We start from the raw sequence: 16,905 nt of genomic DNA, 5'->3' as shown, positions 1-16,905 counted from the left end.
TTTTGCTGATGACTAGGAACCTTCTTGAAATAATAACTCTTGGAAGTATTCCAGTGTGCTGAGGCCCTTTACAGTTACAGGCAGGATAAGTAAATAGAAGGCAGTTATTAGGACAAAGGAAAGAATCCCTTAGGTACACAAATAGCAGCAGACTCCCAGAGCAGTCTCTACTTCCCAGCTCCTTGGTTTATACTTGTTTTGGTCACTATTCCACTGAACTGCTCCTAAACTAGAGATTGCCCTGCTGGGCTCATTCTCTTCTACCCTAAACAAATAGAATATGTTTGCTGTTGTTATCGTTTCCCAGGAAACTGGATAACCATCTGCCTTCCCTGTGTTCATTTCCTATCCTCCAGAGCAGGGATGGGGAACCTGTAGCCTCGAGGCCACATGTGGCCTTCTAGGTCCTCAAGTGTGGCCCTTTGACTGCATCCAGACACCACAGAAGGAGTTGTTCGGATTCAGTCAAAGGGTCACACTTGAGGATCTAGGGGGTCACATGTGGCCTCGAGGCTGCAGGTTCCCCACCCCCGCTCCAGAGTTTCTGCCTGCGAGTGCATGGTACTCTAAAGTAGCTTAGACTCCTTATAAAGGAGGGAAAACGGTTTAATAAAGAAACTCGCACTAAGATGTTAGTGATTTACAAGATACACCTCTTCAAACACTTATTCATATCCGATTTCTGTTTTTTGAGCCTAGCTCTGTCTTAATCAGGCTGGAAGTTTAGCAGCCTCCTTTTGATCTGCGAGTTTTTAGCCCCTCTTTATCCTCCCCCAACTTGTGGTATTCATACTGGACACTCGATTAATAACCCACCAGCCTCAGCCTTCCTTAGTAGCAGGGATTGCAGGTGTGCAGTCATGACACCTGCAATTATTTGTATTTTCAATGATGGCTATCAAGAGTAGGGGCATGCTTACCATGGATGAATCCCTAATAGCAATGATTCAAGCAAAAGGAGAAGGGTAGAGATATTTGGCAGTATAAGAGCCTTCCTGGGTCCCTCAAATGTGTGAGTTGCTGCTTTGTGTCGTATCTCTTTTGTATTTCTATTAAGTCTGGTCCTAATGAGTTTAAGGAAGCCTGAATGGTAAAAAATGTATTCATGGGAAAGCTTAAAAGATCAAATGCTTGAAGGAAAATTCCACAGTTATAATATTTATGTGATAGTGGGGCTTGCTCAGCTGATTGTGCACTTGGCGGAGAGTCCAGGTGAACCTTAAGCTGCTCAGGAGCCCTAGCTGCCCACAGCTGTCTCATGCCTTTATTTCTACAAACCTATAGAAAATCTGGGTACCACTTAATAAAGTAATTAACTGAGGCATTATGGTATACAATTTGACCATCAGATGGCTCTACATTCAAATAACCAAATTGGTGGTTTCATCAGAGTGAATTTGTTGGGGGTAATGGCTTTTCCACCAAGCTTTTTCAATACCAATCAATCAACAAGAATTGATTAAGTACCTACTATGTGCCACACACCTGAGGAATATAAATATATGGCTCTAGGAAACACATCGTTGTGCTCTATAAAGTCAAATGTGAAAAAATTGGCCCAGGAAGCCAAAGTATTCAATTTAAGCCTTCTATCCTGTTGCTTAGTTGGTAGGTAACAGAAATTATTATTCCCATTATAAAGACGTGAAAAGTGAGGATTAGGGAATTTAAGCAACTTACTCAGGGTCAGATAGCAAAGGAATTGCAGGGCTAGAATTGGATAGAGATTCAATGAAGATTTACTTACTGCGTTCTTCTTGGGCCTCTCTACTTTATTCTCCACATAGGACAGTATGGTGTTACCTGTTCCGATAGCCTAGTTTTAAATGTCCCGAGAGGGGCAGCTAGGTGGTGCAGTGAATAGAGCACCAGTGCAGGAGTCAGGAGGACCTGAGTTCAGATCTCACCTCAGACACCTGATACTCACTAGCTGTGTGACCTTGGGCAAGTCACTTAACCCCAATTGCCTCATCCTGGGTCATCTTCAGTCATCCTGATGAATATCTGGTCACTGGATTCAGATGGCTCTGGAAGAGAAGTCATCCTGATGAATATCTGGTCACTGGATTCAGAAGGCTCTGGAGAAGTGAGGCTGGTGACCTACACAGCCCTCCCTCACTCAAAACAAAGTCAAGTGCAAGTCATGTCATCATTTCTCTGATGACATGGTCTTCTTTGGCAAGTAAAGATGAACACACACCTAGCACAAATGTCCTGGGAGATAAGGTTTCTATCCATTTCTCTAGGACATTTTCCAAACAGTGATGGTATTGATTAGAAATCTTTTCTTATATGGAAGCCCAAATGTTCTCTTCCTAATTCTCAGACTTTTATTTTTTATTGTCTTCTTGTTGATCCAAACCGGTCATTCTCTTTTTGTACATAAGGTAGTTCCCTTCTCTGTCCCCCCAGCCCCCATTTAATTGCAGAGTATTCTTCTTCAGGTACAAGTGAGACATAATTCACCTTTCAATTCTCATACTTTTAGAATGGAAAGCTTTTTGAAGATAGAAGTTGTCCTTTTCAATGTCATCATCTGTGATGGTATATGTATCCTATCATAAATGTGGATGAATCCTAATCAGACCAATGGCAATAAACTTAAATCAATATGACCTTTGGCATATATCGCATACCAGCTACTGGACCTTTTCAACAGTTTTTCAGACATTTACAATCCATATAGAAGTCAGAGACTCATATCCCACAGGACATTTTCACATGAATCAGGGTCACTTAAACATGCAGTTAATTTATGTGTCCTGTTTTAACTGTGTCACCTCAGTGGTTGATCTAGTCATTTGCTTTTAGGGCCCAGCTGGCTACAGTGTTCTGACAAATCCCACAGAGCAAGTGCGGTAAGTGACTGGGGCAGGTGTCTGGAAACGCCCAGGGACAGCCTCGGGAGCCACGTTGGCCTTCTCCAGTGAACCTGGAAATTCTAACACGGAAGAGTTCTGGCTATTTTAAACGGCATGCTTGATGTGCTACATGGAGTCACATTCTTTAGACATCAGCTCGTGTGAGCTCTAGTGTTTGCGGGCTTGCTAATGTAAACTGTGACAATTCCCAGCTGTGAGTCATGAAAACCCCATGGCTAACAAAACAGCATGTTTGCTTACTATAAGGTAGGGTTTCAGCTGTGTTAAATAACTGCACAATGCTACCTAATGAGACAGCTTTGTCTTGCATCTTGATGGAGGTCTCTCATCTTGTCTCCTGCTTAATCACTGGAATAAGTGATTTTCTTTTTGGTGTTGAGAGGGGCTCCTGTGAGGAAGATAAAACTTAAAACAAGTCTTCTTGAGGAGAAATCAGTAAATGGCCAGTGAGAATATTTGTTCTCTGCAGGCCCAAGCAGGAGAAGAGGACTTTTCTTTGGATCAAGGGCATCTGGCTGAGAAACTCCCTAGCCTGTGTGTTCCAGTTAAGCCGTTACTTTAAGGTTCAGCACTTCCTGCCAGATGGTTTTCATGCTATTTTCTTGCGTAATCACAGACAGGTGACTCTTATATGATCATCAGTTGGTTGGGGCTTTTCTTTTCTTGTTTCAAAAGAATTTGTGACTCCCTCATGTATGTTAGTCCTGAGAAGGAGCAGGGCTAGAGCTAGATTAGGAGAGAGAACTGCATTCTCATTCTTTTCTTGGGGAGTTTAATTTCATTATGTTGTATTGGTGTGGAGCCAGGCTGCACTCTGCACCTACCACGCCCGAGAGTGAGCATCCTGAAGCTTCATTCCAGCCCTGGAACTCACCCATTAGAAGTACAGTTATCCCTTCCACATGGGGGTGGGGTGGGTTTAAGAGTGTGGTGCCTTGATTTGAAAAATCTGTGGGGAAGGGAGGTAGCTCTTCTGGAGGAGCCAGCCAACCAGAAGTAGAGGCCCACATTGCAACTTTCCCCATTGAGATTTCCATATATTGCTACTCAGAATAAGAAATTAAATGGGAATTTAGGGGTGTTTTGCAAAAGCTGCAGATGACGCATGAATGCCAGCAGATGACACACAAAAAGTTTAGAAACTCAGAAATGCATAAAATATTTGTATAACATTGTATAATGTCAACATATTTTATCTTAGAAAGCAGCATGAAGCGCTGAGAGAATGAGTGGCAAAGGCAGGATTTAACCCAGTTCTTCCTGACCATCTCTCTATCTACTATACCCCCTTGCCTCTTTATGTAATATGACTGCAAAGAGCACTGAAAGGAAGACAACCTTTGAATGACTGTAATAACCAATCTTGGTCCTAGAGCACAGATAATAAAATATACCTCTGTCCTCCCAGGATAGGAGTGAGTGACTCAGGGGGTAGAATGCTTCGGACATCAAATAGGAAGCTTGGCCACTAGGTCTATTCTTTCTGCTTTTCTTTGATACAAAGGAGGGTTCCAGTGGGAGAGAAGAGAAAGGGTTAAGTACATACTGAAAATGACTGATTTAGAAACAAAAGGCATCAATAAATATTTTTTTAGAGAAAGAATAATTAGTCCAAATGGAAGCTAACAGATTATCAGCAGTAGTACTTCACTCGTCCTCCATAACATAATCCTACTAGAGGGTTTCTGGGCATCTGACTCTTCAACTCTCCCCCTATAACTGAGGGCACATTTTCTGCCTCTTGTCCTTGGTGCCAACATTCCTAGTTACAGCTCGGTCCCTGCCCTTTGCTGGAAAAAAACCCATAAACTTCATGCTTTGATTTGGATTCTCTGCCACTTTCTGAGAATTATATGAATTACAAAGGCTCTGCTCTTTTCCAGGTGGCTCAAATATTCCAAATAGTTAGCACTGAGAGGTCAGGGTGTTTATGGGGAAAGGCTGTGCATTTATTGGCTTGTGATTTTGAAGTTTTTCATTTAGTTTTATTCGAGGTTTGGGGTGGGAGGAAAGGGAACTGAAAATGGTTTCTTCCCACAAGTCCTAACCACATTTCCCAAATGTGGCCATAGCTTACTACCTTGCGTACTACCTGGAGTTTTGGAGAAGGGAAGAACAGAGGAGAGAAGGAGAGGAGTTTGGAGAGAGAAATGAGAAGAGTGAGGTCTAGGTGATTAGATTTTATAGGGTAGAGAAAGAGAAGACTTAGGGGGAAAAGATAGGGATAGAGGAGGTAATTAATAATTATTATTGTAAAAAGAAGAGGAAAAGACAGGGACAGATGGGAAGAGAAGGGAAGGTTAGAGTGATGTAAATTAGATATCAGCAAGAGAGTGGTGGAAATGTATGTGACTTCTGTATATATATATATGTGTTGTGTGTGTGAGAGGGTGAGAAAGAGAGAGAGAGGGACAAAGAGAGACAGAGAGACAGAGAGAGGAAAGAGAATGAGAGAGAATACAAATATATGGTACAAAATTGTTACTTGTCACTCAGCTTCTCAGAAATGAACATCCAAAAAGGGGAATAATCATTTATATAGAACCTACAATGTGCCAATATTGTGCTGACTGTTTTTCACAAATATTATTTCATTGGATCCTCACAATAATCCCAGGAGGTAGGTATTACCATTATACCCATTTTAAAGTTGAGGAAACTGAGGCAAGCTGGAAGATAAGCGATTTGCCCAGGGTCTGAGGTCAAATTTGAACTCAGGTCTTCCTGACTCCAGAGACGGGTCTCTATCCACTGGGCCACGAGCTCTTTGTGAGAAGCATAGTGTAATCCCAAATACATAGAATTTGGAGTCTCACAGTCTGAGTAATTATTCCTGACTGTGTCACTAGGTTTGTGATCCTGAACAAGTTGTCTACATCTTTAAAATGAATAGCATTGGTCTAGATTACCTCAACATTTCCTTCCAATTCTCATATTCTATGACTTCTGCAGTAGCATTCTCCTCATTCTCAAATACTGGATTTATTTCCCTAAGACACCTTACTCTTAGCTCTTACCTAAAGTTTGGCTTCCCATGCTATTACTAATGATCAGAAAGCCTAATAATGTACTAAGAGTTGTTATAAATGATAGGTTTGTGGTTGTTCCTACTACAACCGATCCATTTCTTCTTGGTTCATTGGCAGAATCCAAGTAACACTTTTTGTTTTACTTTAGAAATCTATTTGATGAAGCATCTAATTCTTCAACTCCTAATAACTAGGGTGGCCCCTGGTTATGATGGTTAAGGCTATGGTTTTGTATAGTCCTGCTTTCCTTTTAGTGTGAAAGAGTCTTGAAGGATTATTTGGGAATGTCTTATCTCTTGCTTTGTGTGATGGGAGTAGTGGGGCCACACTGTTAACTAATGCTTGACCTCATTTATTAGCAAAGATCAGGGTAAGACACTCAACTCAAGTTGACAAATCCCTTCAGCTCCTAGGAGCCTTTCTTAGGTTCTGCTATGACTCACTGCTCTGCTTCTGCCCCCCTGGATGGCAGGTTAAATTCTTTTTGCAGTCTAGGGGTTTGATATGGACATATTCAATTGCAATCTTATATCAAAATGGTACTCACCCACTTAGAAAAACTCCATGCCTCATCTCTAGACATGCTTTATTTCAATTGAGGTTCTTTACAAAAAGAATGTGAAGCTTTGCGAGGTACACAAAAGTGTATGATTTACTCCTGTTTAATTGCAGTATCAGGAATGAACAAAATCAAATCTATTAAATCACCCAGAATGAGAGAGCCCATGACTCCTTCCCAGACTAGGCAACCTCTCCCTTTATTGGCAGGTAAGCCAAAACCTAGGTCTTCTAGCCATTCATAGAGAAAGCTAGTAAGTATTCATCCTAATGATTTTTCTATCTTGGACAAAACCTCCTGAAGGCTCAATGTTGAGTCAGTTGGGGGAGACTTAGAAATTAGGGCTCTCTGTCTAATCTCTCTGCCTTTCGAGAATAGGCAGCCAGGTAGAGACAAGTTCAAATGTGGCCTCAGACATTCATTAGCTCTGTGCCTCTAAGAAAGTCCCTTAACCTCTGTCTGCTTCAGTTTCCTCAACTGTAAAATGGAGTTAATAGTAACACCAACCTTCCAGACTGTGGTGAGGATCAAAGGAGATAATAATAAACATTTATATAGTGCTTACTAGGTGTCTGGCACTATGCTAAACACTTTACAAATATTACCTCCTTTGGGGGCAGCTAGGTGGTGCAGTGGATAGAGCACCAGTGCTGGAGTCAGGAGGACCTGACTTCCAATGTCACCTCAGACACTTGACACTCACTAGCTGTGTGGCCTTGGGCAAGTCACTTAACCCCAATTTCCTCATCCTGGGTCATCGGCAGTCATCCTGATGGATATCTGGTCACTGGATTCAGATGATTCTGGAGGAGAAGTGAGGCTGGTGACCTGCACCGCCCTCCCTCACTCAAAACAAAGTCAAGCGCAAGTCCTGTCATCATTTCTGTGATGGCCTGATCTTCTTTGGCAACTAAAGATGAACACACACCTAGTCTTAATTACTGAATGGATATTGCCTCAGATAAACAGACCTGGAAAAGATCTTAGTTTAAAAAGGCCAAGGTCTCTCACTGCATCCTGGGACCTTAGCTTTAAAAGGCCAACATCTGCCAGCTGCCTTGCATCCAGGGCCATCACCAGTTGTTCTGAGCTATGTCTTGCCTTTGGACTCCAGCGACTGTGGAGGAGAGAGTGAGGCTGATGACTTTGTACAGCTCTGCTTACTTCAATCCCATTCTCTTGGAAGTAAAGACATTACCCCCCTGATGTCATTGGTTTTCTTTGAGAATGAAGGATGAACAACAAGATGGTGGCCCTTGTTGGGTTTGGTGGTGTGAAACTTGATCCCTGGGTACATTTGTGATGGAGCATGGCATGATTATTAAGTGTTGTAAGAGAATGGAACTGGATCAGTCACTAAGTGTGGGCAGGAATGAGAATAAAATACTAGGGAATAACCATGATGGAGGGTAGGCATCTACATGTGATCCTTTAGAGCTGATTCTGAGTTTGTAGTAATGACTGATATTACCATAGTGCTTATTGTGCTAACCACTTTACAATTATTATTTCATTTGATCCTCACAACAATCTTGGGAAGTCGGTGCTATTATTATCCCCATTTTACAGATGAGGAAACTGAGGCAGAGGTTAAGTGATTTGCCCAGGTGTCACACAGCAAGAGTTTCAGACTGTATTTCAACTCAGTTCTTCATGACTCCAGGTCTAGAGTCCTATTCACTGCACCACCAAGTTGCCCCAGAGTTCAGAGTACTCTTGAAATTATGAATATCTTGAAGTTAATGTACTCTTGAGGTGTGGATGGTTAGGTATAGGGGGTTCTAGAACCAGTTAAAGATAGGTATTCCTTGCCTGTGCATCTCGCTAAAGGGTTATGCAGTCTTAGGGTCTTCTGTTGATCCCCATGGAACAATTTTAATATTTTGGAAGATGTGGGAGAGAGCCCTTACAGATTTCTTTTTTCTCAATGTCACAGTTCTGAACCCCTGGTAATCTCCATACAAGATGACCCAGAGTATGGGTGTGAATGTAATTAGTGGCATGTAGTGAAGCCCTTGTGTAAATGGGATCTATAAAATTAGTGTTAACTATCTGATGGCTTTAAAAACAAAATTACATTTTTTTCTACTTAAAGTAGAATATTTCTGCCCTCTAGTGGCCCTAAGACACCTACAAGAACTGACAAATGATGCAACATTTCTGTTGGTGTTCTAGATATGAGAAGTGACTTAGTGATTAGATATTCATTATGGAGACTTTTGAAGTTAGTCACTATTATTACCCAAATTGTGTGGAAAGCAATAGGAGGTAGGGGGAGAGATGGTGGGTCTGTGTCAGAACAAGTCCCTGGTTTGTGTTGGCTTTATCTTCTAGCCTCCTTTGCTCAGAGAGGTAATTCCAGCTCGACCCCAGAAAAGAAAGAGTTGAATGAGAAAGACTCAGAGAAATTAGAGAGGGAAAAGAATAATGGTCACGTCATTGGGTCCCATATTAGACTTACTGAAACACTTCTACATCCATCCATTTATGATCTCATCGATGTGAGTACTTCATTCATCAGTCCATGCCCTCTCATCTTGCACAGTTCTTTTTAAGTTTTATTGGCATCCTTTAAAAAATTTTATTGTTTGAACATATCTCTGTTTTCCCAACAGAGGACTCTCCTAGCGAGGAACTGCATCTCTCAAAACAAATTCACACCTTTTCCACAACTTATAGTCTTGGTGACTTGGGGCATTGGGAAGTTAAGCAACTTAAGTAAGATTGGGTGTAAGGGGAGTGTGGAAGATGGGGCTTGAACCTAGGGGTTCTTGACTGTTGGGTCACTTCTTTGTCCATTCCACCATGATGCCTCTAAGGCTCATACCCATTTCTGTAGATATTCAGCAGATACTCACTTCTTCTCCAGGGCCAAGACTGGTCAAGGTAATTACACAATGAGATATTTCACTTTATTGTTCTTTCAGTGTCCGTTGGTAAAGTTGTTTTGTTGATTGTTTTACTGGTTCTAATTACTTCCCTGTTCTTCAGTTGATACTAATTTCTCTATGTTCCTCTTGATTCTTTATGCCTCATTTCCTCCAGCCTCTTGGGCTGGAGCCTTTTTCATGAAGGCTCTAATCAATCAACAACTTTGATTAAACACCACCCACTCTGTGTCAGGCAGATCCTGAGGATAAGAATACAGAGAACAGAACATTCTTTATTCATAAAGAGCTAATATGCCTGAGGCGTTTTTCTAGTTCAGAAGTTCTTTTTACCAATACACACTCGGTTTGTCCACCTTTCCTTCTTTACTCTCATACCATGACTGTCCCAGCTCCTCTTCTAATTGTATGTTTATTGGGTGAAGAAGTCTACTTCCTCTGTAGACCCCATCAGCTTGCTCAGTGGATGCATTCTCTCCATGTGGAAGAGGCTAGGAACCTTGCTTCCAAGAGAAATGTGATGATGTATAAGGAAAATGCCTTGGAGAGACCGTAGAGTGTGTGTAGACATTCTATAACTACTATTGGTCAGTTCTGGTGAATGGAGAGGCTCTCTGATTGGCTTCAGAGGCATTCAGAAAGGCTGGTCAAATTCAGGTACTTCTTTTGCCTTAGGTGCACTTGGATGGATCTTGGTTCCTCTGTCATTCATGGTGTCCAGTGAGAGACCATGTAATAAGGAAGGGAAGGAAACAGCCCTCAGCCTTTTCATTTATTCTTTTTCCTTTTAGGTGGAGGGAGAGGAGCTTCTTTGATGTTATGTGGATATGGTGGGGTCAGGAGGGCACCATTGTTCTCAAGATTGGGTCTTGCAGGCAGTCTAGCATCCATGTCCTTAGGAGCAAAGAGTGACCTGTATCTAAGCCAGTGGAAGTTGAGATGAGGATTCATCCAGTCATAATAATCCTGGACATGAAACTTGGTGGGACCAATGATGTTACATAGGAACCGAGTTAAGTGTTAAGCCTAATCCCCCAGAGACTTAGGTGGTAGAGGGAAGCATATATTCTAGAGGGAAAAGCTTGTATGTTTGTTTTTGCTTATCTTAGAAGTAAATATCCCTTTGTAAAAACAAATTGATGTTAAATGATTAAATGGAACTGGGACCTAGTCATTATCCCTTTAAAATGGTGGAAACCCAACTGGTTGGGTGGGGGATCTCCTGGGAAATTAAGTGGATAAATTTGTGGCAGAGCTAGGCAGCCTGGAGTCAGGAAGACATGAGTTTTAATCTGACCACAGACTTGCTAGATTAGATAGGTGACCTTCTGGCAAGTTACTTTGCCTCAGTTTCCTCAACTGTAAAATGGGGATAATAACAGCATCTCCTCTGAAGGGTTTTGTGAGGCTCACATGAAATAATCTTTTCAAAGCATACTTAGCACAGTGCCTGGCACGTAGTAGGGGTCATCTAAATGCCTATTTCCATTTATTTTTCCTGTACAATAATTCATTGTACATTATTGTCTGGTCCCCAGGACACGGAAGGACAGTTCTCTAAAGATAAAAGTATGCCTTAATGGATACTTCACGGGACTTAATCATGAAGATGTTGGTCTAAAATCTGCCGCAGATACTAACTAGTTATGTGTCCTTGGACAAGTCACTTCATTTCTCTGTGCCTCACTTTCCTTATTTGTGAAACGAGGAGACTGGACTTTGACTCCTAAGGTCCCTTTCCAGTTCTCAATCTAATCCTATGACATATTCTTCAGGTCTTCATCAAAAGGAAGTCAAGAAAGGATTCTTGCCACACAGTACCCAATCTTTCCTTGTAACTGCTAGAGCTTTGTGCACTCCTGACTTCTGATTGCTGGCTTCTGTCCAGAGTTTTCCTTTATTGACCCAGATATCCCAGCAGTTAAGGAATTGAGTGGACTCATAGATAAGAAAAGTGACATTCACAGCAGAGGGCTCTGTTCTGGATGTATTATATTCAAAACCACTTCAAATATTTGCACTTTGGCCTTCGAACACAGCTCTTTTCCACTTTGTTGTCTCTGTACAAACGGTTCTTCAGGTTCCCCTCACTTCACCCCGTGGTGTCGCTGCTTCTCCTCGAGAATGAGGGTCGAACAACAAGAATTTAGGATTCTCTGAAAAAGTCTCTTACGGCACAAAAATGATCCATTACATTCATCTGCCACAATTTGTTCAGTCCTTTCTAAGATATCTAAGAAATATTCCCAAAGAGGAGAAGTAGCACATTCCACTCACTTCTAATCTGGCTAAGCTGCTGACTCACTGGATGACTTTTCCACTTTGCCCCAACATTGTTACCTTGCCTCTCCACTTGCGTCCTCTTCCCAAACTTCCAGTACCCAAAGTTGTCTTCCCCTCATTACAAAAGCTCTTCAGGGGCATGGGCTGTCTTCCTGGCTTTTATTTGTATTCAAATTAGTTAGCAGTGTCTGGCATACACTAAGCACTTAAAAGTGATTTATCTAATTTCATCTACTCCTTATGAAAAATCTATTTTTTTCCTTTGAGTCTCTGTTTGAAGGGGCTATAGAGTTATTCACTTCTCTTTTTGGATCTTCTCATTTTATTATTTATTTTATTTAAAATAATATTTTTTATACTGGTTGTTGCATTCCTTAATCTTCTCATTTCTCAAGTATTAGTTCCTTAACGGGGCTTTGGGACAAGGCCAAGGTTTGCTCCCTCCCCCACTTTTGGGGGAGAGTGATCAGCCAAGATTGGTGTCACCATGAATCCCTTGGGATTTTGTACTGACCTCCGTCTTCCAGAGTTAAACCTCTCTCAATCTTTGAGATTCATAGAACTAAATCTTCAGGGCCCCTGGTATGGCCTGATGGACTATATTCCAGAGTACCAAAAAAACCCCAAGCTATATATTGTCATAACTGATCTCTCTCAGCGATCTTTGAAAAATTGTGGGAAATAGGAATTGGATAAATATCCCAGTTTTCAGAAGGGAAACGAGAATCAACTCTTCAAACTATAGACTAGTGAGCAAAATTCAAGAATGCATTTGTAAAGGGATTTGTTTGTGAACTATATAATCATATAGAAGGTAATTTTCTAGGTAGGAAAGTCTCTAACCAGATCATACTCTTTGATCCAGTGATGTTTTCATTTTTCTTTTATTTGTATTGAACTCCCTCTAAAGTGCTTTCTACATTCATCTTCTTCTTGAGGTCAGAGTTGTTTAATAATTGTCCCAAGGCCATTTAAATAGTATAAAGTCCCCTGGAGGATTTTTGGGACCTTGCCACTCTAGGGTGGGACATGGCAGGGAGAGTATCTGTTTTGTATAGACTAGGGTAGCTTTCCTTTAAGAGAGAAAGCAGATCATCCTCAGGATTTCGCTAGTTAAGAGGACTAAGACTTGAACCACTGGCATGGCTCCCTTGCCTCCTGAGATACAAAGAACCTAGACTCCAGAAGTTTGGTGGAATTCTCATTACTCTGTGGGAATGTACCCTGACTCAGTGCTGCTATACTGGCAAATTCAGTGGGTGGGAGTAGAGTCCATTTTAAGTAAATTATACCCTTTTAAATCTTATTGTGAGTAAATTTATTTGTTATTAAACTTTATGTCCATGAATGTTTTATTGAATTCCAATTCCAAGCCTGAATTACTGTACTGGACTGAGCTAGGCCTGACCTGGGCATATACTCCGAGGAGTCAGAGATAGAAAGGTCCCCGTGTGTACTAAAATATTTGTAGCAACACTTTTTGTGGTAGTATGAACACAATAACTAGAAACAAAGTGAGTGTATATTTGCTAAAGAATAGTAGAACAAATTGTGATATATGAACATAATGGAATATTACTATGCCTTAAGAAATGGCAAATATAAGGAATTCAGAAAAGCATGGGAAGATGTGTGTAATAGGGGTCTGGAGCATAGTCTGACTTCTTAAGTGGCATCTCTCTTTGTGGAGGATGCTAGGGAGTGGTTTTCTGGAGAATCATGATAGTTTATAAGGGAAAATACCTTGGAGAAACTGAGGCATGTGTGGGCCTTCTGTAACTGATTCTGATCCGTTAACCACATGATGAAGAGAAAACTCTCTGACAGGGCTGAAGAGGCGTTAAAAAAAGGTCTTTCAGCTGTGCCTATGTTCTTTTTGCCTTTGCTGCATTTGTGCCTTGGGATAGCAAGGTGACTCCTTCACTCAGTGTCTGGTGAGAGATTATGGCTTAGGGAAAAAGGTCTCATGGCTTTCTTCCCCTCTGAAGTCATTTGGACCCCAAGAAATTAGGCTTCCTTGTCCCGTTTGTTTTTTTCCCCTTAGGTTCATGAGTAGAATCTTCAGTCTGGGTCAGGAGCATAAGTTACAGGAATCTAGGAGGTGGAATCCAGGCCAGATATTGTGGCCAGCCTAGCATTGATAGTCCAAGAAGTCAGGCACAATCTTTTATCTTTGGGAATGACCTTCTCAACTCCAGATCAGGCGAAAAAGTCAAGTGACTGTTGTGCTGCCTCTGGACCTGGAAGTGGTGGAAACAAAGCTATGTGGGAACTGAGTTAAGTAATAAAGAATTCAACCCCTCCACTCCAGGTGGTGATGGGAGGGATTATGCCCCCCAGGTGCTGGGGGAAAGTGTTTGTAGCTTTGTTTTGGCTAGATCTTTGTAGTAAATATTTATTTGCAAAAGCTAATTGATGTTAAGTCTTTAAATGGAAACTGTGTATTGGATGCTGGCCCACTAATTTGAAAGAAAATAGTGGCTAAGGGCTTGAATTGATGGTAGTACAGAAGAGAGATACCTTAATTACCTTAGGGTACCTGAGAAGGCTGAAGAGAGATGTAGCCCACCTGGCTTAGAGAGAGTGGGGTCAGAACGTTCAAATGCTAAATGTAGATGAACTGATACAGAGCGGAAAAAAAGCCACCTAGGACAACAATAGAGCTAAAATAGTATCATTGAAAACACCACTAAAAGACAACCAAAATCAGATAGACTGATGACTAATTTTGGCCCTATTGAACAAATGATGAAATATATTTCCTTCCTTTCTTTGGAGAGATGAGGAACTGTGGGAGTTAAATGTTGCACACACAATCAGACGTGTTTGCTTCGTCATTTGATTTTCCCTGTTTTTTTTTTCTATAATAATGGATGTTTCAACTTCAGGATGTATTTGTTTGTCAGGATATATTTTTAAAAAGGCATCAATAAAAAAATTGAAATAGTGATAAATGTAAAATCTTGTATAGGTTTTAAAAAAATCAGTATTTCAAATAAAGCCCAGGGAGACATTGCTAGATATCAGTGCATCTAAAAAAGATCTAAAGTTATAGTGGACTATAAGATTGCTGTGAGTTGACCAAAGTTCCCAGTGTAGTGCCTGAAACATTGTAGACTTAAAATAAAAAATAAAATAAAATAAATAAAAGCTTATTGATTTGAATTGGAAAGAACTAATGTAGTTTTAGGCTGAATTAACTGAGGAATAATAGCCTGTGTGAAATCAGCGACAGTCCCTTCCAATCCCGAGATTCTATTACACCTTAATGTGTTGGACGCCTTAACTGGAATCTGAAAAGATTTCATCCAGATCTAATGGTATGAAATTTAGTAGAGATAAATACAAATATCTACTTTTCAGTTTTTTAATCAAATTAACAGCACAAATATTAGATGGTGGAAGAGGTAGAAAAGTCCTAGAGGTTTTAGTGTTAAAAAAGGTTTAAATGGGTCAAAATTTTGACAGGACAGCCAAATTAACGAATATTAGCTTAGGTTATCATAGCAAAAATATCATCCAAAGCAAGAAAAGTGACAGTCCCATCCTGGGCTGATTACACTACATCGCACATATTGTGCATAGTGCTGAGTGCCACATTTTGGGAAGTCTGACAAACCGAAACAGGTGCAGAAGACTGAGCATAGGATTACAAGAGGATTTGACCCACACCAATGAGGGTGGTCAGCATAGATGTATAGCATAGAGAGGATTGTTGTGTTTGTCCTTTGTTTTCAAAGAGGACCTTGACATCAGGGAAATGATGACATGACTTGCAGTTGACTTTGATTTGAATGAGGGAGGGCTGTGCAAGGTCACCAGCTTCATTTTTTCCTCCAGAGCCATCTGGATCCAGTGACCACATATTCATCAGGATGACTGGAGATGGCCCAGGATGCAGAAGATAAGACTTGGTGGAATATAATAGCTTTCTTCAAGTCTTTCTTAGTCTTGTTGGCCCTAGTAAGCAGAATGAGAAGCAATGAGTGAGGCAAGTATCAGGTTAATATCAGTTAAAAAACTTCCTAACTTTTCCAGACTTTGTCACCAGGCATCAATTGCCTTCTCCAATCCCCATACAGTCCCTTTCTCCCACTGGTTAATTCTTCCTGGAACCACCATTTTGAGAAAAGGCCTAGACCAGTTATCTTTCCTTCCCTGCTCTTCGTGGGTACCTTCCCTCACTTTTAAGCTTTGTTCCTTCCCCTTTACCCACTCCCACCCCACCTCCTTATAGTACAAGCTTCTGGAGGGCAGAGAATATCTTTTTCTTTGCTTATATTTGTATCCTCAGCGCTAAGCACAGGTCAGACACATAGTAAGTGCTTAGTAAATGTTTGTTGACTTGACTATGTGCTGTCCACAAGTCCAGTGAGTTGCCTTGAGAATCACCAGTTGCTCATCACTAATTAGGCTTATTTGCTCCTCACTAATAGGGCTTAATTGCATTTCTGCCATTAAGTAGTGAAATAAAACAGATGTCCTTTCAAGAGCCTTTGATTTTATGAAGTACAATCCTCACCTGTTCCACTCTAGGGACTGTAATCTTTTTTTTGAAAACTCTGGCTGCTTAAAAAGCAGCATTTCAAATGGAAAGAGGGGTTATTTTGGATCTTGGAATCTTCTGGAAAGAGCACATCCAGTTCTTTTACTTCAATTATTGCAATAGTAGGGATTTAGAGAGCCTACTGGATCAGTTCCATGGAGAGGTGATGTGGTGCCATCTAGAGGAAAATTGTGATACTGTGCAGAATATCCCCATTTTCAAAGTACTGACTTTCTGCTTTTATTTAACTTGCCTCTATCAGCCCTCCCTCCCTCAAATCAAAGTCAACTGTGAGTTATGTCATCATCTTCCTGATGTCATGGTCCTCTTTGAGAACGAAGGACAAATGCCTCCATCTGTTCCATTCTAATTTTGAAAGAACTATTTTCTTCAGTGAGCTTTTGAATCTCCTTTTCCATTTGGCTAATTCTGCTTTTGAAAGCATTCTTCTCCTCATTGGCTTTTTGAACCTCTTTTGCCAATTGAGTTAGCCTATTTTTCAAGGTGTTATTTTCTTCAGCATTTTTTTGGGTCTCCTTTAGCAGGGTGTTTACTTGTTTTTCATGCTTTGCTTGCATGTCACTCATTTCTCTTCCCAGTTTTTCCTTCACCTCTCTAACTTGATTTTCAAAATCCTTTTTGAGCTCTTCCATGGCCTGAGCCCATTGAGTGGGCTGGGATACAGAAGCCTTGACTTCTGTGTCTTTCCCTGATGGTA

Source organism: Notamacropus eugenii, chromosome 3, assembly GCF_028372415.1.
Source record: "Notamacropus eugenii isolate mMacEug1 chromosome 3, mMacEug1.pri_v2, whole genome shotgun sequence".
In the NCBI taxonomy this organism is placed as follows: domain Eukaryota; kingdom Metazoa; phylum Chordata; class Mammalia; order Diprotodontia; family Macropodidae; genus Notamacropus; species Notamacropus eugenii.
Note: the sequence above shows the minus strand (reverse complement) of the source record.